Here is a 24,527-nt window from a genome sequence, read left to right as displayed (position 1 = left end):
TAAATAATATATGACATAATATCCATAAATGTCTAAAAGGCAATTTGTTCATTTATGTTATGAAGCTTAAAACCTCACTTAAGCTCTAAGAAGACTTATTGAGTAAATGGAGTAGTAGGAATTTTGCTTATGAAGATATCCTAACATTGAAAAACTTGATTAGGTAGAATATTCTTGAACTGATTCATGTATCTCTGGGAGAAAAAAGGTAAGGTTTGAGTGACTTACTCTAGGTCTACCAACTTCACTGTCATCTCTTTATTTTACTTGGCTATTAGAAGGCTTACAATTAACCCAATATATGTTTAGATCCTCTTGTGCCAGATAAAGTAAAATGACAACCAGAGATGGAACACTTTGATCATCAGGTATTTTGGTTAATTGTGTTGCAGTTTTTAATTCAGAGGAATCTCTTTGTTTAAGTATTATCACTGAAATTCTTTCTGAATATAAATCAGCTAAATATCCTCACTTAGTGAGAAAGAAGAACATAAATGTGTACCAAATACAATGAAATATACTGAAATCATTTCTTTATTGAAAATGTCCTAATCTTAGAATCTAGAACAATTGTTGCTGTTGTTCAGTCGCTAAGTCACTTCTGACTCTTTGCAATACCATGAATCGCAGCAGGCCAGGCCTCACTTCCCTAAGTGAGGAAGTCCCTTGCACTATCTCCCAGAGTCTGCTCAAACTCATGTCCGTTGTGTCAGTGATGCCATTCAACCATCTCCTCTTCTGTTGTCCCCTTCTCCTCTTGCCCTCAACCTTTCCCAGCATCAGGGTCTTTTCCCATGAGTCAGCTCTTTGCATCAGGTGGCCAAAATACTGGAGCTTCAGCATCAGTCCTTCCAATGAATATTCAAGACTGATTTCCTTTAGGATTGATTGGTTTGATCTCCTTGCTATCCAAAGGACTCTCAAGAGTCTTCTCCAACACCACAGCTCAAAAACATCAGTTTCTTGGTGCTCAGCCTTCTTTAGGGTCCAACTCTCACATTCATACATAAATACTGGAAAAACCATAGCTTTGACTGTATGGACCTTTGTTGGCAAAATGACGTCTCTGTTTTTTTTAATACACTGTCTAGGTTTCTCTAGAACAATAGTCATTTTTAAGAAAAAACTTTTTGAAAAGTATGTTGAGAGAATAGTGAAAGTGAAAGTCATTCAGTCATGTCCAACTCTGTAACCCCATAGACTGTACAGTCTGTGGAATTCTCCAGGCCAGAATACTGCAGTGAGTAGCCTTTTCTTTCTCCAGGGGATCTTCCCAACCCAAGGATCAAACCCAGTTCTCCCACATTAAGGGCGAATTCTTTACCAGCTGAGCCACAAGAGGAGCCCAAGAATACTGGAGTAGGTAGCCTATCCCTTCTCCAGAGGATCGTCCTGACCCAGGAATTGAACCAAGGTCTCCTGCATTGCAGGCAGATTCTTTACCAAATGAGCTACTAGGGAAGCCCAGTGAGAGAATAGATGAAAACTATTAAATATTGCTTCTTCATATATGTTGAATGCAAACATAGCTAATTATGATTCTGGTTAGTTAAGTTCTAGTTCAAGGTATTTTAAGGTTATTGGTTCTAAAATCCTCCCTACTAAGGAATGTTTTTTTAACATCAAACCTAGGATCACAATGTTTGCCAATTTATTAGGTTATCTGTGGAGTAAGGGATTTAGATAAAAATTTTAGGATTCATTAACAATCTCTAATTCTAAGAATAATTAATCTTCTTACTGTGAATAATAACCAAGTTCATATGAGATATATTTGAATACAGTGTGTAGTAGGTAAACCCAAGTGTTAATTGATGGAATCATGATGGGAAACAGATTTGTTCCTATTGAAATGATATAATCCTTAGGATATAAGTTGGATGAAAGTGGAATTCCCCTTGTTAACAGTTTGTAGCAATCTAAAGCTGCTAATAGGTCAGTCTTTTATATGGCATTTGAATGACTACCATTGGGAAATCACAAATGATTTCAATTAAAGTGGCCATTATGGAAGTCAATAATTACGGTAGTATTTGAGAAGTAATTCTTTTGTAATATGATATAAATGAAAAAAAAAGGTATCATCAAAGCCCTAGGAACTTTGAGAGGGCCAAGAAATATACAATAGTATTCATAAATATAAATGATAAAGCATATTTGAAACGTGGCTATATTCACTGTGACTTCATCGAAAATCCCTTGATTTGGTTGTTCCTATGTGAGTGCAAGCTGATATAACAGATGTAATACTAGAATCCTGTAATGACAAGATCCCACTGTCTTCCAGAAGTACTAGAATAGAGTTTTCTTTATTTCTGAGTGGAGAAAATATTCCTGTATAACATCTTGGCCTATTTCATTACCCAGCCTCAAACTACTAGTTCATTCAGGGAAGCAGTACCAACACTTTTCATATGTAGTTGGAAGAATTGAGTTGTCTTAAATCAAGATCATGGAGCACATCACTGTGCTATAGAAATCCAGATATCTTCTACCTAGTTCAGTGTTGTAAAATGGTTAGAGCTGCCTGGAATATGAAAGTCCAACACCACTCAACATGCTTGGGGTACCTGTACCTCCCTCAGCAACTGTAATCCTCAGTGATTACTGCCTCCTTCAACAACCTGCACTGGTGCTTCATTTTAACCTTGACTGTGTCACAGCTGCTCACAAAGGAAATATCAGGGTCCAAAAACGATTGTGTTGCACAGGGAGAGTTCTGCTTGAAACCACAGGAGATGCTGACCTTTCTTTCTGTCTGTCTTTCTTTCTTATTGGAGTAGAGTTGCTTGACAATGATGTATTCATTTCTGCTGCACAACAAAGTGAATCAGCTATATGGACACATATATCCTTCCCTCTTGAACCTCCCTCCCCCCTTCCCATCCCACCGCTCCAGGTCATTACAGTGCCTCAAGTTGAGTTCCCTGTGCTATGTAGCAGGTTCCCATTAAGCTTTTTTTTTTATATACATGGGTAGTGTTTATACATAGGTCAGTGTTACTCTCTCAGTTCGTCCCACCCTCCCTTTCCCCTGCTGCGTTCACATGTCTGTTCTCTACATCTGTGACTCTATTCCTGCCCAGCAAATAGGTTCATCTGCACCATTTTTCCAGATTCTGTATATATGTGTTTATATAAGATATTTGTTTTTCTCTTTCCTACTTAACTTCACTCAGTATGACAGACTCTAGGTCAATCCACGCTCAGCAAAACACCCAGTTTTGTTCCTTTTTCTGTCTGAGTAATATTCCACTGTAATGTGCCACATCTTTGGGTTTCCAGGGTGGTGCTAGTGGTAAAGAACTCACTTGCCAATGCAAGAGATATAGAAGACTTAGGTTCAATCCCTGGGTCAGGAAAATTCCCTGGAGAAGAGCATGGGAACCCACTTCAGTATTCTTGCCTAGAGAATCCTGTGGACAGAGGAGCCTGGTAGGTTATGGTCCATAGGGTCACAAAGAGTTGGACACAACTGAAGTGAATTAGCACACACACATACCACATCTTCTTTATTCATTCATTTGTCAGTGGATATTTAAGTTACTTCTATGTCCTGGATATCATAAATATACTGCAATGAACATTAGAGTGCATGTGATCTTTCTTATTTTCCAGCATACAGTTCTCCTGCAACAGACCTGTGAAACTTCAAAGCAGTAATCAGCAATGATGGCTTTTATTATTGGTGAAGGATGCGGCAATGCTTCCATGTCCACAACAATGGCTATCTAGAGCAGAAATCCTTAGAATACTTTTAATGGTAAAGTCTTTTACTCAAGTGCGATATTATGTGGAGTTCCTCTAGTAGAAGAAGGGATGCAGGATGCAGAGCACTTCCTCTGGGTTCTTCTGCCTCCTGCTCCATCCCACCCCTTGCTATAGAGTCCCGGAGGCATCTCTGAGAAACTCCAGGTCTGGTCTAGAATCACTCAAAGTTCCAGTTGACTTTCCTGACTCCATTTCCACAGATGAATTCTGGTGAAATATTTACCATGTATAAGCAATACCATGTCAGATGGAATACCAAGTCTAATGGAATTATCTTAGTTCATCTGTCTACCCAAGAAGAGCAATGATTAACCCCTAGAAGCCACTTGCTCCACTGTTTTTACCATCCATAGTTTTCCATCTTGGATTTTGCTCTTCTAGTGTTCTAGCTCCACCTCACACACAACACACCCTTTTAACAGACAGGGTGATCTTACTCTCCATTAGAAAATGGCTTCCTGACCCAATCCCACCCTGAGCTGAATTAAAGTAGATTTTTCATGGTACCAGTCCAGGCTTTAAATTCATAGTATATTTGGAGAGATGTTACAACTGAAATCCAGTTGTAACATGAGTGGTACATTTAAATCAAAGTAGTGAAATGTGAATAGAAACAGTGCAATAACAAAAGAAGTCTTCAAGAAAAATTTTCACAGGGTATCTGAAGCCAATTCTCTGGTATTCAACCAAGATTTTGTCTTTCAATTTTAATTTGTCATTGAACTACAATTTTTGAATATTTTCTTGGTGCCATTCCATGAATTTTTCATACCAGTCATCACTCTTTTTTTTTTTTTTTTTCTGAATGTTGCTACTTAGGCACAGATTGTATCTGCTGTCTCCTCACCTTTTATCTAGGACTGATCCTTTACACTTTCCATCTCTGTACTGATACCTCATTAAGCTACCCTGAGCATTCAAATTACATCATTATGGAGTATCCCTATGATGAATGACTAGAAAAATCCTTCATATTTCTACAAAAGCTGGTGTTTCTTATTGCCAATATATTGACAGTCCATAACAAATGGCATGAGTTAAAAATGTACTCTTTGTTTAAGTATACTTTGAAGACAGTATCAATATATTTCTGAAAACAAAAGGTATAGGATGCAGTGGGAATATCAAAGAGGTAGGGGGAACTTCTACAGGAAGATAATTTAGAAAACTTTCATAAGTATACTTTTAAGTTCATGCAAGATATCGAGTTACATGCATAAATACATATTACATATATATGTATAAACAAATAGAGGGAATATACATATATACATGTAATATGCTTTAATAATATAAACATACAAAGTCCCTAACCCTAACTATTCCCCTACTTCAATAAATGTTTCTTTACTTGGTGTAGCAAGGCTACAGGTACTAAATATAAATAAAAGGTACTAAGTATAAATAATACACTTGATCTTAGCCAAAAGGCCAAGAAGCGATAAGTATAAATAATAATACAAACTTTATTATCCATGAAACAGACATGGAATCAAAGACAATGTGTATATAACCTCTGGAAGTGGCCCTTTTAAAAATGTTAAACAAGTAACAAGAGTGAAATAAACACATTGTTAAAGATGTATCATTCCATCCAAAACTGCATTATCTATTCAAGTAGGTACTTGTTTCTCAGTAATTATGCTCAAAATCAGTTTTTTAATGTAAGAATTCTCCATGAGGAAGACATTTTCTCATCCTTAGGTCTTAACCTGAGCATTTGCAGTTTCACACAACTTCTTTTATTTACAAAGAACACATCTATCCTTGTTAAAAAATCCACACAGAAGTCATAAACACAGAAGTCATAAACGCACACAAGAGTCATTAAATGATTTCCTTGCTATTTAGTTTTTAAACCTATTTTATTCCAACTGCCTGAGGAGTCATCATTTTTGTTAATTTGATATATTGCAATGCTGGACCTACAGCCTCCCTTGAACTACTGAATAAATCTGTGAGTACCATGCATCTCAGTTTCTGAAGACTGTGCAAATCCCCCTTTTTAGTTTTTGTTTGTGTGGGTTCACACCCTCTAAGCTGCACTTTGAAAGAAAATTAAACTAAAAACAATTGAAACCATGAAGCTTCACATGACTTCTAGCTAAGTTATTATACACTAATTTAGACTTGTTAAAAAGTAGGCCTTTAGTTTACAACTGTTAGGAAATCTTAGAAAGAGTGTTGGATAAATTTTTGCTCTGTGTTACAAGCCAAATATGACCCAGAGTATTCCAAATGTCATTTTAGAAGCCAAATTTCTCACACCACTGAACAATTCATTTCTTCTTTGAGGGAGATAATTTTAAATTGCATGCATAAGAACAAGACCATATACTCCGGAAAAGTTTTAAAAGAATAGAAAACAAATTTATGGCTAGCAAAATGAATAGTGTGAAGTGGAGGAGGGATAAATTAGAAGTTTGGGATTAAAAGATACTCACTACTATATAAAGCAAAATATATGAAGTATATATAAAGTGAAAGTTCACATGCATTCACTTTTACCAGTGGCTCAGTGGGTAAAGAATCCACCTTCAATGCATTAGATGCAGGTTCGATATCTGCTTGAAAGATCTCCTGGAGGAGGACATGGCAACCCACTCCAGTATTTTTGCCTGGAGAATCCCATGGACAGAGGAGCCTGGGGGGCTACAGACCATAGAGTCACAAAGAGTTGGACAAGACTAGACTGACTGGGCATGCACACACAAACTATATATATAATAGGTAAAAAACAAGGACATGTTATATTCCACAGGAAACTTTACTCAATATCTTATAAGGCCATATAATGGAACATAATCTGAAAAGAAACATATATATATATATATATATATGTATGTATGTATATATATATATGTCATATGAGTGAAAGTCACTCAATTGTGTCCAACTCTTGGAGACCCCATGGACTATACAGTCTATGGAATTCTCCAGGCAAGAAAACTAGAATGGGTAGCCTTTCCCTTCTCCAGGGGCTCTTCCCAATCGTACCCAGGTCTCTCACATTGTAGGCGATTCTTTATCAGCTGAGCCACAAGGGAAGCCCAAGAATACTGGAGTGGGTAGCCTCTCCCTTCTCCAGCAGATCTTCCCAATCCAGGAATCCATCTGGGGTCTCTTGCATTGCAGGCAGATTCTTCAACAACTGAGCTATCAGGGATATATACTTGTATAACCTAACTGCTTTGTCATACACTTGAAACTGACACAGAACTGTAAATTGACTGTCTTTCAATTTAAAAAACATTAAAAAAATAATAGCATCACAAAGTATCATCTTATGTGTCTCTTCCAAGAATTTAGACTTGAACCATGTAGCCAATAAATGTTCCCTGAGCACCTATGACGTCCTGACACTGTGTTAGACAGTGGACATGCAACAGTGAACAGGACACCAATTTGCCCTCAAAGAGTTTACAGTCAGTTAGTAAACTCTTCAGGTATGAAGAGCTGCACGTGCAAAGAAAACAGAAGGTGTAGGACCAACTGGGAAATGCCTGCATAAATTTGAGGCTGGCTAGAGAACGGGCAGCACTTCTCAAAATATACTGTTTGGGTTCCAGGTTTGAATTTGGCCTCTGCTATTTAATAGCATTACAATTTGAGTAAGTGACTTAATCTCTTAAGGACCCTGAACGGTAAAAAGGGACTGATACTGGTGCCTGTCTAATAGAATTATTTTGAGTATTAAATGACAAAACCTCAAACTGTAAAATATTTGGAACATGGTAAATTCTCAATAAATGTAGGTTAACAAATTTTAAAGGACAATTAGTTCACTAGGCAACAAAGAAATCTTTACCCAAAATCTTTTCCTACTAATCTATCTGCTGAAATTAAAGCATAATAATTTTAACAGAGGCAAACATTTCCAAAGTTTCTCCTCTCCATACTATCTGTTCACAAATAGCTTGAGTAGATGCAAAAGACACTTTGCTTCTGGGATGAGGATATTTCACCATTATTGACAAAAACTTATGGAATATTACCAACAAAGATACAAAAGAAGAAATAAGACAATGATTTTGGAACAAAATTGGAAAGAAAGTTATCAGGTGATCTGATTTTATATCCTGTGCCAAACATGGTAGGAAATAGCTCTCAGAAGGAAAATGCAGCCTGTTTTGAAGAGACCATATTAATATTTCAAATCATAGTAATATTTCATAGTAAAAATTCAAAATCCTTACAAAAGTTTATACTTTTTGACCCAATAATTTCTCTTCACTATTTATTTTAAACAAACAACTTGAAATGCAGAATGATCATCATAGTATCATTTAGAATGGAAAAAGTGTTATCAGAGCAATAAAATCAATTGTAGTCTAAGAAATTTTTAGTTATATAAAAAAATGTTCATGTTAAAATGTGAAATGAAGAACGCACAATGATATCTCAATTAGATAAAATCTATAAAAAGAAAGACTAGAAGGAAATAAGTCAAAATGTTAACGATTTCAAAATAAGTCGAAATGTTAGCAAAGACGTCCTCTGATGGATGGAAAGAAAGGTCATCTTTTATTGTTCTTTCTTTTTCATACTTCCAACATTGTTATAAAGAACATACATTGCTTTTAGAATCAGGCATATAAATAATTAAAAGACTGGAAAAGGAGAAAAACTACAGTATAGTTCTATGAAATTCGTCAGTGGAGCAATGTTCAAAGAAAGAATTTTAAGTGAGGTTTCTCTTTGGCCATCCATCTCAATCCATCAAGCTGTCATTTGTGGCCTTTTACATCCTTTCTTTGCTCTGAGTCATGTAAAATCATTTGCTTTCCCGACAATGCATCCACTGTGTGGTGCCATCTTTTTTACATTTACTCATATCCCCATGTGCTGGCCTGGGAGGCTCTGAGAAATCTGTCCCTTGAGCATAGAATGCCTTTTCCAGCAAAGACTTGAGATAGGAAACAATCACTGACCAGACCCTTTACTAGGAAAAAGATGCTCCTTCTTTGGTAGCTGTTAATAAACTCTTGCTCAATTTCACCACTGAAAATTATTCTTGTGTTTTCTTTTTCTTTTTCCTGTCATGGTTAATATAGAGTCTTTTCCTTGGCCATATTTGAATTTTATGCATAAATGCATAGATGCTGAAATTTAGCCCTAGGCCTTCAGCAAACTCCATATGTCAGCTTTCTGTTTCAGTGCTATATGCAGCTCAGGTAGAATATGTGTTTTCAAATTGCTTGTGGCCTGAAGAAGAATCGCTGGATTGTTTGATCTTGCTTTGTTTGGCTTTCTTTTTAAGTTAATAAACCTTCACTGTTGACTATGATAGCCACAAAGTAATGAAAAATGCAAACTGGAAGCATAACTGAGGTTGCAGAGTAGAAAATACAGTTCAAAGCTTCAAGTCTATAGCTGCACTGTCCAATATGGTAGTCACTAGCAACATGAAGCTATTGAACATTTAAAGGGTGGCCCCTAAAAGTTGAGATGTACGGTAAGTGTAAAACACACACCAGATTTCAAAGACCAAAAAAAGAAAAAACTTAAATATCTGAATAATTTTACTTATTAATTACATATTGAAATGACAGTATTTTGGATATATTGGCTTAAATTAAATATATTATTAAAATTAGTTTTGCATTTTTCTTTTCTTAAATGTGAGTGTAGAAAGTTTAAATTGCATTTGTAAAAGTATAGTCCTCACATTATATTTCTACATAGACGGTCACATGAAAATGAAATGACCAGACAAAAATAAATAATACTAAAAAATCTGACAAACATTAAAAAGCATGCATAGTATATTTATAAATTAGCAACAAAGATTGTAAATATTGTCATGAAGAAAAAGAGATAGCCGTGGACCAGGTGAAGACAGGTCTTGGAAAATGTGTCCAGACATTCACCAGGGTCCTTCAACTTAATGACCCATTTGACTCTTCTGATTGTTTGATCTTGGTTCCCTCAGTTATGTTTTAGTCTAATTCCTAACTTTTTAAACATTAATTCGATGTCTTGGACTTCTACACTATGATGCTGTCTGTCTGACTCACTTCTAAATTGAAGTGCATATATAAAAAAAATTGAACCACTTCAATGATTTTAAATCACTCTTCAATGTGCAAAGCAATTTAAAACTACTGGAGTGCTTCCAATTTTTATTAGTCCTTGAATTTGGAAGCGATCTAGGCTTTTCTGGGTATGTGCAATGCACTGTGACTTAAAATTATTGAGCTCCCCCCACACCCATTTTTTTTTTTTAAGAAACTGATTCCACTTTGCAATGGAAACCATCAGGAGGGCAAGGCATGGAAATGGTATGGATAACGAAAAACTCAGGGGAAAATAGCTTCCATTTAATAATGAGAACTATATTTTGTAATTAGATAGTGTCTTGCCCAAGGAGCTCTAAAGTGCTTCATAAACATTAGCTCATTCATCATGAAGACATCTTACAGAGGGGCATATTTTCAGTGTGGGAGTCAGTGGTAGGGATGGATAAAGCCATTTAGACTGGCTTCAAACACTGCGTTGGGTGATTTGAATTATGTGAGAGTTACGCCTAGGACATTTATTTTCGGTGCTGCTTTTTTTCTCTTTTTGCAAGGAGAAGAAGATAATGTTACCTTGTTTGATCCATTTGTAAATATCATAAAAAATTAACTTGGCAATGGAGAATCTACTAAATAAATTGCTTATCCCAAATAAATTCCAGAAGCAAGCATAAAGTTATTGGTTTCTTAAGCTAATTACTTTAGTTAAACTTTTGGAAGAAAATACAAAAACATTTTCACCACTTTCTTTCAAGTGAATTTCTGCCTGTTTGGCATCTACTAAATCCACTAAACCTAAAACATTTACCTATAAGATGAGATCTGAGAATTTTCAAATCATAGACTTCTCCTCTGCTCTTGTAATATAAGCAGTTTTAATTAACATTGCTGTTCCTTAGTTGCTAAGTTTTGTCTGACTCTTGTGTGACCTCAGGGACTATATATAGCATGCCAGACTCCTCTGTCCATGGGATTTCCCAAGGCAAGAATACTGGAGTGAGTTGCCATTTCCTTCGGCAGGGGATCTTCCCAGCCCAGGGATCAAACCCAAGTTTCCTGAGTTTCCTACATTGGCAGGCAACTCTTTACCACTAAATCACCAGGGAAGGCTTTAATTAAATAGGCATCTAGAAAAACCTTTATTGTAGGAGAGACTTAATTCAAGACCAAGAATAAGAATTTCTTTTTTTTAATGTAGACTAAGAAAAAGTTGGTGCAGTAGTAAAAAATCTGCCTGCCAGTTCAGGAGATTCAGGAGACGTGGGTTCTATCCCTGAGGTGGGAAGAACCCCTGGAGAAGGAAATGGCAACCCATTTCAGTATTCTTGTCTGGATAATTCCAGGGACAGATGAGCCTGGCAGGCTATAGGCCATGGGTTCGCAAAGAGTTAGGCACGACTGAACACAGCACAGCAAGAAACAGTTGTTTGCTTCTTCCACATTGTTATGAATATATTATTTAGACTTGCTTCCTATGACGTGAGCTCCATTCCAGGCATTGAAAACAGTCCTAGTGAATCTGATAAAATGGAGGCTGCAGTCAGTCTCTGTCAGGCTCATTTGGAAGGGAAGATTTCAAGTGGGCCCACAATATGATAACAACCTGAAAGGGCTTTATATAATGTGTATCTGCAAGATTAAAGTAAAAGTCCCTATAAAACATCGTGCGCTGCAATGAAAACTCACTCACCTAACAGGATCTAGTGCACTAGTAATATGTCTGACACAGTAATACTAGGACTTATGCAGTAGCATTGACTGAGTCCTTAACAAAGGCTGTATGTTCTTTATCTGTTATAAACTAACAAACAACACACGACAATTAGTAAGGGGAAGAAAAGGTGTACTTAAGGACCCACTTCTAAGAAAGGCTGGGAGAAATAAACAGGTCAAATGAAGTGACCTCTATAGAAATGACAGAATAATTGGCCACAACTGCTTGTCTTGGACCACTGGGAAAACATACAAAAATCACATTTATGAATATAAAGTGTTAGGTTCAAGTCAGGCAAAGAGTTAGAGTTTGTTCCTCTAAACTTACAATGGTATGCTCTGGTAGAAATCCAGGGCCATACCTCTCCCACCCAACTCAATAAAACCTTAGCAAAGGTGATCTTAAAGCAAAACCTAACATGAAATATGTGTGTGTTGGTGTTATAGGGTTGCTTTTTTGTTTATTTTTTTAATCTCATTTTCAACAGTATGACCTATAGGCAGAAATAAAATTTACAGTAATACTGGGGATTAAAAGGAATGAGCCTCTTGTTTAGAAAATTAGGTAATCAATATGCCAAGCTTATTTTTTTTAATGTTTTAATTTTTTAAAATACAGTATGTCCACTCTTCCTTCCTGTATTTGACTCTGATAATAAAACTTCAGTATGACTAATGCAGTTTAGCTAAACAAATTAGAGAACTGCACAGTTGATGCTGAGGAGAAAGTTTCCATTAGCCATAGTGATGCTCACTGCCCAGGCAGTGGCTAATGACTGTAAATCAGGCTGAGGCTTAACTTTTGTGATGGAAAGCAGGAAGTAGTGGGCAAAGACTGCCTTGGTTTTTCCAAATAGAGACTAGCAACTGCTTTGGGGTGAGAGAATAAGACAGAAACAGAGATGAGTCCATTTTCCTGGTTGAAAAGTTCCTCCAGTGTTTGTTAATAGAACACAAATTGAAAGTCAAATGGAACTATGGGAAGCAAGTGAGAAACCCTCAGAAGAATTTGCTTTTCTGGACTCTCTGATTGCCCTTCTGGATTTCTGTAGATCTCAGCCTACATGTTATGAGGTATGTTATGAGTTGGGTACCCAACTTTCCCCCCAAAGATGGTGGATCCCTAACTCCCAGTATGTCTAGATGTGAACTTATTTGGAAATAAGGTCATTGCAGATGTAATTAATTAAGATAGGAGACCCTGGAGTAGGGTGGGCTTTTGATCTAATATAATTGTTGTCCTTTTGAAAATAGGAAAGGTGATGTGAAGACAGATACTCAGGGAAGAGAGTCACACAACAGCAGAGGCAGAGACTGGAGTGATGCAGCTACAAGACAAGGAACAATGAGAAAGATCAAATGCCACCTAAAACTTGGAAGAAACAAGGAGGGATTCTTCCTGTAGACCTCCTAGGGAGCATAACTTGTTAACACCTTGATTTTGGATTTCTAGTTTCCAGAACTGTGAGATGAGAGAAGACATTTCTGTTGTTTTAACCACACAGTCTTTGTACTTTGTTATAGCAGATCTACAAAGCTGAGCCAGGGTATAAGTAGTTATACAATTTTCTGGAATTTGTCTGATGTCAGAGAGGCAGAGTAGGAGTAGCAATGACAGAACTAGAAATCAGATCTGAGTTCTAGTTCTCATTTTGCCAATAAACTAGCTTTGAGACCTCGCCGAATTAGTTTTCTTCTGCAGCTTCTGGAAAATGCCTTTTCCGTTGACCTATTGTTTTTGTCTGTACAAGTCACCAAGTGCAATAGATCACATATGAGGAGGGTCAAGGGAGGCTGGGTGTGGGGGAAACCAGGTCAAGTTCTTTTTATCTTCATATCAAAGGAGTAGAATGGAAGTATATGGTGGAGGATGTAAAGAAACTCAGCAACTAAATGATGAAGATAAACAAAGCATAATAACAGGGGAAAACTATATGAACCTGGGCACATAATCACAGAGAAGAAATTTTAACTATTTTTTATTCATAGCCCCAAGTTTAATTATTTAGAGAAAATCTTGTCTGTTTGGGGTTCCAAAAGACTTTATGATTGTGTCTGTTGGACCCCATGTTCTGGTACTAAAGAGTATCAATAACATTTCATAGTAACTCATATTTTCATTTGAAGCATCTAGAGTCCTTCCACAAGTCTGATGTTTCTCAAATTTAATCTAAGCCTTAAAGTGATTGTGAAGTTGCTCAGTCATGTTTGACTACCCCATGGACTGTCGTCTGCCAGGCTCCTCCATCCATAGGATTTCCCAGGCAAAAATACTGGAGTGGGTTGCCATTTCCTTTTCCAGGGGATCTTCCCTACCCAGGCACGGAACCCAGGTCTCCCACACTGCAGGCAGATTCTTTACTGTCTGGCCCACCAGGGAAGCCCCTAATCTAAGCCTTAACAAGGTTATTTATAGCATAGTCACAAGCCATCTATTTTGCAACTTTTTCCAGCTTCCCCAAATCAGTGTTATGTTTGTCCCCATGGTCATTTAGTCATGATTCTCTGTCCGGAAAAGAAGTGTCTGCTTCCCTCCCACCCTCACACAGGTAGACAGAGACTTCCAGTGTTTCCCAGTCACTGTCTGAATGGAGAACAAAACTAGCTTGAGATCTTGAATACCTTAGCTATGTCAGAATGAGTCAAAATCACCAGTTTGACAAACCCCCCTTCAGAAGATTAAGATTTCGCTCAAGGTGTAGTTATTATTAAGATTTCTGGAAGTTGTTTTAAGGTTTAAGATTATGGTTATCCTTACAGCGTCACAGAGTAGTAGGCGTGTTGATATATAATTTGGCCAGCAAAATGGAGAATTCACAGCTGTCAGAAAGGGGGTCAGCCTATCAGCAAGTCCAGTTCTCATAGTTGACAGATGCAGCTTAATTGGATAGTAAATTTCATCTACTTCTACTTAATTTTCACAGAGGAAGAAACTTAGATCCAGAGAGGTTTATTACTTGTTCAAGAACATATATTTAATACATTGATTAACTTTGAACTGCTTCTCCATATTTTTTACTGCTAAAATCTTTATTTCTTCTTTTCTACCTAAATAAATGTTTTAGAAACAGTTGAGGTTTTGTGAATTATAAGCATGCAATTCTTTTTCAAAATACAAAACAGAAGCATAGTAGAATTTCTGTATTTCTAATAAATATATGAATAGAAAAATAAATTGTTGAGGAAGAGAAAAATTTTTACTACAGACTATAAATTCATTACTAGCTACAAGTTTTTAATGTTTCTAAATCACTTCCTATTCCCTCATTCTTACATTTGACCCTTTTTTACATTCACTAAAATTTCGTTCTCCTGAAATCACTACGTTTCACTGAAATACTCTGCCCACATGATTTAAATTGCCCTATGTTTTAGGAAATGGAAATAAGATCTTATTTTTGCTACTGTTCATATAGTCCACTGAGGCCCTAAATTAATTTGGATTTTCATATTCTTTGGAGACACTTGAAATTGTTTTTGTTCTTAACACATTACCATAGTACTCATTTTAAAAACGATAATGATAATCACATCTGCTTAAGTTTTTCCTTCTCACAGAATTTTTTTTCCCTTTTGAAATTCTGAGGCTAAAAGATACTGCAGTACTTCCCATATCAATAAGAAACAAGACAAACAAGAAGGCAGATATTAATAGAACAAAAGCAAGTATTAACACAGACTGATTTTCAAAAATTTTGGCTGCTTGTGTTTAACAACCATATTGTTTATTTTATTTGAATTTCAAAACAATAAATGTACTACTGATTTTTTCTTACCTATGTAGTGTAAGTTATTTACACTATCAAGATTTCTCTAGGATATGGACTAATGGTGCAGTCTTAAGAGCTATAAAAAAATTCTTCCTTTATTAGTTATAATTCATTTATTTGTGTGTTTTTTAAGTGAGAATATTTACACTAAGAGAAAAGTTTTCATTATTTTCAATTCCCAAACCCTGTAGCCACTGCTGGCTTCTGAGAACCTTATACAATTAAGAGTCAGTGCAGGTCTCCCATGGCTCCAGTGTCATTTGCAAAAGTTCCGAGAGAGTCAGAGGCATCAAGTAATCTCTTGAAGGAGCAACTCTCAAAGAGAGGCTCATAGGACAATATTTGAATCTTAGTGCACATGGAAACAATTACCAAAGGGAACCATTTTTTTTTATGTTAATGTTAGGTGAAAACCATTGTTTTGTAGTAGGCATTTTCTGTATATAAAACAACTAAAAGGTTTATTTTAAATTATTAAGGTAGATGGCTTAGGTGATGTAAACAAACTTTATTTAACACTTCATGGAGTGGACAGGCACCAGAGAACTGAAAATGGGGGCAGAAGGCAAGAAGCTTTTCTAGGATAAAGGACAAAGAATAAGGTAGAGAAACCGGAAATGGTTGTCTGGGATCACCTTGTCAACCAACCTTGTTTGGGGTGAGAAGGAATAAATAAATAAGTATAGATTTCGTCTAATAGAGATGGATGCCATGGGGCCTTTCTGGGAACAGGCTTTCCACATATCCTCTGCTTTAGCTCCTCTCTGAAGTACCTAGTAACAGTTTTTTGATGAACATTTCCTGAGCTATTTTACAGATGTGAAACCACCACCCTGCAACCAAATGGACGATCATGAGGACCACTGAGGACCATGAGCAGATGGACCCAGGCCTCCTGGAGCCTAAGGACTGATGACGTTAACCCCTGTGACACCATTCTGTTACCTCACCATCATGCAATCAGAGAAATGTGCACAAGCTGATTACATACTCTACAACCCACCTCTTTTACCTGGCTTTTAAAAATTCTTTGCCAAAACCCTTCAGGGAGCTCAGGGCTTTTTAGGGCATGAGACATCTGTCTCTTTACATGGCCCTGCAATAAACCTTTCTCTGCTCCAAGCTCTGATGTTTTGGTGTATTTAGCCTCCCTGTGTGGTGGGCACGTGAACTTGCACTAACACCCAAAGCTGTCTCGGCATTTGGAGATTACCTGATTGGATATATTGCGTTTCGGGTACAGAGAGGCATTTATAAGCACATGGAAGTTACATAAGGTTCAGTTTGTCAACATGGCACCCATAAGGAAGAGTACTTCCAAATTGGCCTAGAAATTCATTTCAACAGAATTAATAATGTATTTTTGCATTATCTCATATTCTCATAACATAAGCTGTAAAAGAAAAAGTTTGCTGATGTATGTGGCATGTTAAGTTTGAAAATAACTCATAAACTGAACAAGCATTTGAAAATATGCTTGCACTCAGTCTTGCTGGGACTTCTCTGCCCTTGGACGTGGGGTATCTCCTCACTGTCGATCCCCGTGCCGCAGCTGCAGATATGCAGATGACACCACCCTTATGGCAGAAAGTGAAGAAGAACAAAAGAGCTTCTTGATGAAAGTGAAACAGGAGAGTGAAAAAGTTGGCTTAAAACTCAACACTCAGAAAACTAAGATCATGGCATCCAGTCCTATCACTTCATGGCAAATAAATGGGGAAACAGTGGAAACAGTGACAGATTACCTTTTGGGCTCCAAAATCACTGAAGATGGTGACTGCAGCCATGAAATTAAAAGACACTTGCTCCTTGGAAGAAAATTTATGATCAACCTAGGTAGCATATTAAAAAGCAGAGACATTACTTTGCAAACAAAGGTCCATCTAGTCAAAGCTATGGTTTTTCCAGTAGTCACGTATGAATGTGAAAGTTGGACTATAAAGAAAGCTGAGCACTGAAGAATTGATGCCTTTGAATTGTGGTGTTGGAGAAGACTCTTGAGAGTCTCTTGAACTGCAAGGAGATCCAACCAGTCCATCCTAAAGAAAATCAGTCCTGAATATTCATTGGAAGGATTGATGTTGAAGCTGAAACTCCAATCCTTTGGCCACCTGATGTGAAGAACTGACTCATTTGAAAGACCCAGATGCCAGGAAATACTGAAGGCAGGAGGAGAAGGGGATGACAGAGGATGAGATAGTTGGATGGCATCACTGACTCAATGGACATGATTTTGAGTAAACTCCAGGAGTTGGTGATGGACAGGGAGGCCTGTTGTACTGCAGTCCATGGGGTCACAAAGAGTCGGACATGATTGACTGAACTAAAGTGAACTGAGCTGACACTCAATATAGTATAATGTCATCACTATAAGATATTAGAGATATAAAGAAACCATAGTAAACATTCATAAAACAGAGTAAGTCTAGTTTATCTAAATCAAACCATGGGAAAAATTTTACCCCTCTATCTTTCTAAACCAGAGTCAAGTATATGAAGACTTGGCAGTGGCCCATAGAGTATTTAAGGCATAGATCTCCACTCTAGAACACACAGGAACTCAAATTGGTCAACTAGCAGTCAAGGTTCTCTTTTGTTTGATTCTCAGTGTGCCTAGTATTTACATGAACCACAAGTTCTCTCATAGACCACATTTCACATCTCCAAGTAAGGAAGTCAGAAAAGCTTTGGAGTGGCATTACATATCACAGGTCTCACTTCAAAAGCAATTCTTCAAGTAACCATGAATTAACTCCAGCAGTTAAATGAAGAATGTCAAAGATTCCTTTCTGGAGCCCTGCAATGGTAAAGAAATGCAAAAATGTGTTTAAAACTTACATCAATCCAGTGTTTTTCAGATGTTAAGTTAAGATTACAATGATTCTTCCTTGTATAATTACTACAACAATTGATCTAATACTTTCGTACACTATAAATAAAAATATATTATACTTCATTATACCTAATAATTGAGCTGTGCATGTGTTAAGTCGCTTCAGTCTGACTCTTTGTAACCCCATGGGCTGTAGGCTTCTCTGTTTGTGGGATTCTCCAGGTAAGAATACTGGGGAGGGTTGCCATGCCCTCCTCCAAAGGATCTTCCTGACCCAGGGATTGAACCCATGTCTCTTATGTCTCCTGCATTGGAAGGCAGGTTCCTTACCAGGAGCACCACCTGGGAAGCCCAATGATTAAGCCACAAGACTATAAATGCCAATTCATATTTAAAATCAAATAATATATTTTTCAAAATATTTTGAAAAATATTTTCAAAGCTCCAATACTTTGGCCACCTGATGAGAAGAAATGACTCATTGGAAAAGACTCTGATGCTGGGAAAGACTGAAGGCAGGAAGAGAAGGGGACGACAGCATATGAGATTGTTGGATGATATCACCAATTCAATGAGTTTGAGCAAGCTCTGGGAGTTGGTGTTGGACAGAGAAGCCTGGCATGCTGCAGTCCATCGGGTTGCAAAGAGTCAGACATGACTGAGTGACTGAACTAGCACTAACAAATGTATATTTGTATAGATCATATGGCATGGTTTTGACTGTGCCAAAAGATTTAAATGGAACAAGACCATCTCTCTCTCTCTTAGGAATTTGTGTACTGTTTTATTAACTAACTAATCTAATAAAACAGAATATTGTGAGATTTTCTCTTGGATTCATTCAAAAAGTTACTTAAAGTAACTCATTTTGGACTCCATGCCAAGAGCCCAGCTCAGTTCTCTCACAAGGGGCTTATAAACACCAACAGAAACAGAAAACTGCTGACACTGGCAGCACCTCAAGGAATCATCTTAATTAAGACATACAGTACTAAGAAGGGTTAATATTGTTTGAAAGTAAAAGCTTTCATGCCAATAGCAAGACCACTCTGTGTATACCGCTGGGTCAGCACTGTAATTAAGAAAATTGCCTCTAGCATGCTTGTTGGGTAATGCTATTATCATCCTTTTTTTCCCTTTTAACAAGAGTAAACTACTTGGAGATGTCCCCATTTATTCTTCTTGCTTCCACTAACCCCTGATCCCACCAAGGCCAGGCTAGTCTAGCATTTAAAAGACTAAATGAATTACTTTATCATCTGTTCACCCTGAAGTCATCTACATATTTTTCTTGACCTCTAACCCACAGATTATTATTTTGACAGCTATCATTAATGCAGTGTCCCGAGTAACCACACATGGACTAAGATGGATGGTGAAAGAGCTGAGGAGTTGAAAGAAATGGACACCCACTCTCATCTTCCTCTTGATTAAATCAAAACCACCCAAAGCTATTGCACACAGGGTGTCTTATGGCAGTGTCAGGTCATATTAACTGAGATTTTAGTTAGAAACTCCATTCAGAAACAGGAAAATAATCCAACTACCAAAAAGTAAACAACACAAACTAAATATCTAAAACTCTTTAAATTTTATAAATTATGATTATTCAAGTATGAAGTTAGATAAATCAGTATGTGGTTAGAATGAAAATACTCCATAGTGCTCCATTGAAGAAGAACTTCATTGGCAAATTTAACAAAGAGAATTCCAATGTCAAGAGACATAAGTTAAAATGATACAGTTAGCTACAAAGTTTTGCCAAGCATCTTTTGAGAATGGGTTCTCACATGAAAGACCATGTTGATCAACTGTGATCATTTATATGGAAACCACGGTCTGTGGTTGTTTTATAACTGTGAAGTCTTTACCAGCTCTGGACCCAAGCAGTTGAATTGCTTCTCTCTGCCAGGAAATGACTATAACTGAATTAGTAACTTAATTTACACTAAAGGAAAGGCATCTAATGAACATGGCAGTAAGAGCACCCCAGAACACAGTAAGCTTCAAATATGATAAAGAAGTGGGCCAATATGTTAAATTTTGATAAGATAGAAGTATATACCCAAATGCAGAGCCTACAGTGTTAAGAGTAAAATTGATGAGGAAGAATGTATGCTATTGACAAGGAACAGTTAAAATTGGAATATTAATTTTTACTCAGAAATGTTGTCATACAATAAAACTTATTAAGAATAATTATCTTGGGATTAGAAAACAGGAGGAAGAATACCGTATACCATACTCAGGGAATAAGATCTCCTGAACAGAAAAACTATGGTGAAGGGAGATGAATAGAAAGTTGGGATTAACATATACACACTACCATATGTAAAAATAGATAATCAACAAAGAACCACTGTTACAGCACAAGGAAATCTATTCAATAATCTGTAACAACCTGTATGGGAAAAGAATCTGTGTATACTTTGATGTATACCTGAAACTAACACAACACTGTAAATCAACTATAGTTCAAAATAAAATATTTTTAAAATGTTATATTCACACATGTAGGAGGGAAAAAGAAAAACTATGGGGCAGACAACTCCTCTAAGGATTTCTTTTTTCTGACATTTCAAGATTCTAGCAACATGTTTCCCAGTTCCTCCCTTAATTCAAGGACAGACATGAGATGAAAATTTATTTATAGATGGTTATAGAATCACTATGATGTTCTTTTAAAACTTATAGATAAAAATTCATCCGAAAAAAAGAATTCACCCAAGACTGCTTATATATCCTAAAACTTTGGAAAATAGGCTAAATTTGTTCTTGAGAAAGCATCTAGTTGTCTAATTAGTCTAATTCTAAAACATCTTTCTTGGAAAGCACTGTAAAAAATAAAATATTTTAGTAAACTTGAAGCTTCCTTCTATTTACAGATTCTAAGGAGAAAACTGCAAGGCATGAAAGACCCAAGAATACCCATCCTGCTATTTTCAGAGACTTCATTAACAATTATTCAGATGAATAGAACCGTCTTATTCATGTATCTATCTTTGGTTGCGCCACACAACTTGTAGGGTATTAGTTACCCAGCCAGGGATTGAACCCGGGGCCCTCAGCAGTGAAAGCACCAACACCTAACTCCTGGACCATCAGAAAATTACCAAGACATTAACTTATAGTGGCAGCACTTTCTTCAGCTCATGACAATAGCCTCTCACATTTAGCAAATCTCTCAACCTGCAAAAAAAGGAAAAAAAAAAAAAAAAAAAAACCACCACTAATTGACATCCTCCATGTTCTAAATTCTGGATAGTTACTGGGGTATACTATCACTCTTTTTAATCTCAAAAAGCTCTCTTTTAATGAGAAAAGAGAGATAGTATTTCCTTGACTTCTTTTCACTGTTAGGTGAAGAGATGAGTAAATAAGTAAATTAAACTAGTTTATCTTTCAGAGGCTGCTAATTGAGGTAAGTTCAAGCGAAATACAAAAATTCAGTTTTGCAGATTGTAGAACTCTGAACAATCAGCTATAATTCTTGTTTGGCTCTTTTGGCCTAACAAAGCTACAGCTTTAAACTATTCATTGATTCTCTTCTATGTGTTCACTTAAGTAAATTTTATTGAGCACTCGATACACTGTATCTCTAAATGTAACAGAAAATGAGCTCCTAGAAGATATTATAAGGGGGAAAAAATCCAGTGATACATATTTTTTAGACACTTTAAGAGATCCTTCTGTAGTCTAACAAAGAAATTTAGATTGACAAAAGCGCCATAAGCTCTTCAGCATGTGAGTATAATACTAAGATATTCAGTAAGACAACAAAAAAATACTATTTTTTAAGAATATAAATATTCAGATTGAAGCAACTGTTTTTTGCATTTGTAGCTTTTGTCAAAATACTTTAAAAATAAAATTAATGAGAAAAATATAAACTGAAGCTATATTGCTGAAAAGCAATATGATGATGATAATGATAAGTTCTAAAAAAAAGCCAGGTTAGGCCACAAATTTTAAAACTCTACAGAAGGCAAAAATTAAATTTAAACTTCATTAGTTTGCTAGTGCTGCCATAACAAAGCACCACAGACTGGGTGGCTGAACCAATAGAAATTTACTTATTTTTTCTATCTGGAGGCTGAAAGGCCAAGATCAAGGCATTAATAGGGTTGGATCCTACTATAAGCCCTCTCTCCTTAGCTTATAAATGGCTGTCTTCTCATGTCTTTACCTGGGCTTTCTCTGTGTATGCCTGTCTTAATCTCTTTTTGTAAGAATACTAGTCAGGTTGGGTTAGGGCCCACCCGAACAACCTCATTTAGCCTTAATTATACCTCTATAAATATCCTATCTCCAAATACAGCACATTTTGTGTTATGAGGAGTTAGAATTTCATGAGAATTGGGATTGGGGGACACAATTCAGTTCATAACATGGACTAAGCTGCAGCATAAATTTGGAGATTGTAAATGCTGGAAACATACTTGTATCTAAGAAATAAAAAGGAAAACTTTTAAGATACAGAGTGATTCAACATTAAAACAATTTAAAGATCTGCTTTCAATAGCTTATTATTTGATTTTGTAATACAACAGGTGTTTGTTCTAGTTTGAAATGATGTGCATTCTATAAAAGAATCAGATTACTTTTTACTCATTCCTCATTAACTGGTTCTGGGCATGATGTCAGCCTGAAGTATTCACTGCAACCCTCATCATCTTCACCATCTTCATCATTATCATCCTACCCCTCCTCATCACCAAGGTAACATTTACTTCTTGATGTTGCACATTGTACTGCACACACTACAAGTTCTATTTTGTTTAATCCCTGTATTAATTTTATGAGATAAGTACAAGGCCTAGTCATTATTATAAATGAGAAAACTAAGATTTAGAGTTAAGTTATCGCATGAACACAGAATATAAATAAACGACAGATGCTGGATTCATATTCATCTATGTCCAAGTCTGGAATCCCTATACAAGACTACTTCTCATGACTGACATAATAGACACACAAAGGAAAACTTATATAAAATGTTGGAAACAGAAATATTATATACAAATAGCAGAAAATTCTAAGAATTCTACAAGATATCAGTTCAGCTCAGTCACTCAGTTATGTCCAACTCTTTGTGACCCCATGGACTGCAGTACAACAGGCTTCCCTGTCCATCACCAACTCCCAGAGTTTACCCAAACTCACGTCCATCAAGTTGGTGATGCCATCCCACCATCTCATCCTCTGCCATCCCCTTCTCCTTCTGCCTTCAATCTTTCCCAGCATCTGGGTATTTTCAAATGAGCCAGTTCTTTGCATCAGGTGGCCAAAGGATTGGAGTTTCAGCTTCAACATCAATTCTTCCAATGAACATTCAGGACTGATTTCCTTTAGGATGGACTGGTTGGATCTCCTTGCAGTCCAAGGGACTCTCAAGAGTCTTCTCTAACACCACAGTTCAAAGCATCAATTTTTTGGTGCTCAGCTTTCTTTATAGTCCGACTCTCACATCTGTACATGACTACTGAAAAACCGTAGCTTTGACTAGATGGGCCTTTGTTTGCAAAGTAATATCTTTGCTTTTTAATATGCTGTCTAGGTTGGTCATAACTTTTCTTCCAAGGAGCAAGTGTATTTTAATTTTATGGCTGCAATCACCATCTTCAGTGATTTTGGAGTCCAAGAAAATAAAGTCTGTCACTATTTCTATTTTTTCCCCATCTATTTGCCATGAAGTGATGGAACCAGATGCCATGATTTTAGTTTTCTGAGTGTTGAGTTTTAAGCCAACTTTTTCACTCTCCTGTTTCACTTTCATCAAGAGGCTCTTTAGTTCTTCTTTGCTTTCTGCCATAAGGGAGGTGTCATCTACATATCTGAGGTTATTGATATTTCTCCTGGCAATCTTGATTCCAGCTTGTGTTTCATCCAGTCCAGCATTTCTCACGATGTACTCTGCATATAAGTTAAATAAGCAGGGTGACAATATTCAGCACTGACACACTCCTTTCCTGATTTGGAACCAGTCCATTGTTCCATGTCCAATTCTAACTGTTGCTTCTTGACCTGCATACAGATTTCTCAGGATATGTAGATCACACTGAAGTAAATCCAGTTCTGACTTGTATGAGAAAGAGGATCTGGCCTAGGAAGAGGGAGAAAGAAATTCAGGCCAGAAGAATATTCTCAATATTTCCTGGAATAAAGTGAGCTGGAGGCAAAGGATAATCCAGCAATGAGCAAGGAGCTTGCCATGGTGTTTGTTCCCAGGTCAGTTCGCCTCATCACTGATGGCCAAATGATGAGAAGAAAAAGGAAAGTGGGGAAGAAAGCTTCTTTTTAAAAGCGATTGTTTAGCCCCTCAGTTGTATCTGATTCTTTTGTGATCCAGGGACTGTTGCCCGCCAGGCTCCTCTGTCCCTGGCATGTCTCAGGCAGGAATACTGGAGTGGGTTGCCATTTCCT

The 24,527-nt window shown here is 36.8% G+C and overlaps 1 pseudogene; it reads right to left on the bottom strand.

Annotated features, from left to right (window-relative positions):
- Window positions 1–5,108: 5,108 nt before the first annotated feature.
- LOC136165550 (U2 spliceosomal RNA) lies at window positions 5,109–5,214 on the bottom strand (annotated as a pseudogene).
- Between the last annotated feature and the right edge of the window lie 19,313 nt (window positions 5,215–24,527).

This window comes from Muntiacus reevesi, chromosome 3, assembly GCF_963930625.1.
Source record: "Muntiacus reevesi chromosome 3, mMunRee1.1, whole genome shotgun sequence".
Taxonomy (NCBI): Eukaryota; Metazoa; Chordata; class Mammalia; order Artiodactyla; family Cervidae; genus Muntiacus; species Muntiacus reevesi.
The sequence above is the reverse complement of the archived record's forward strand: the minus strand, read 5'-3'. Positions and strand labels throughout refer to the sequence as shown.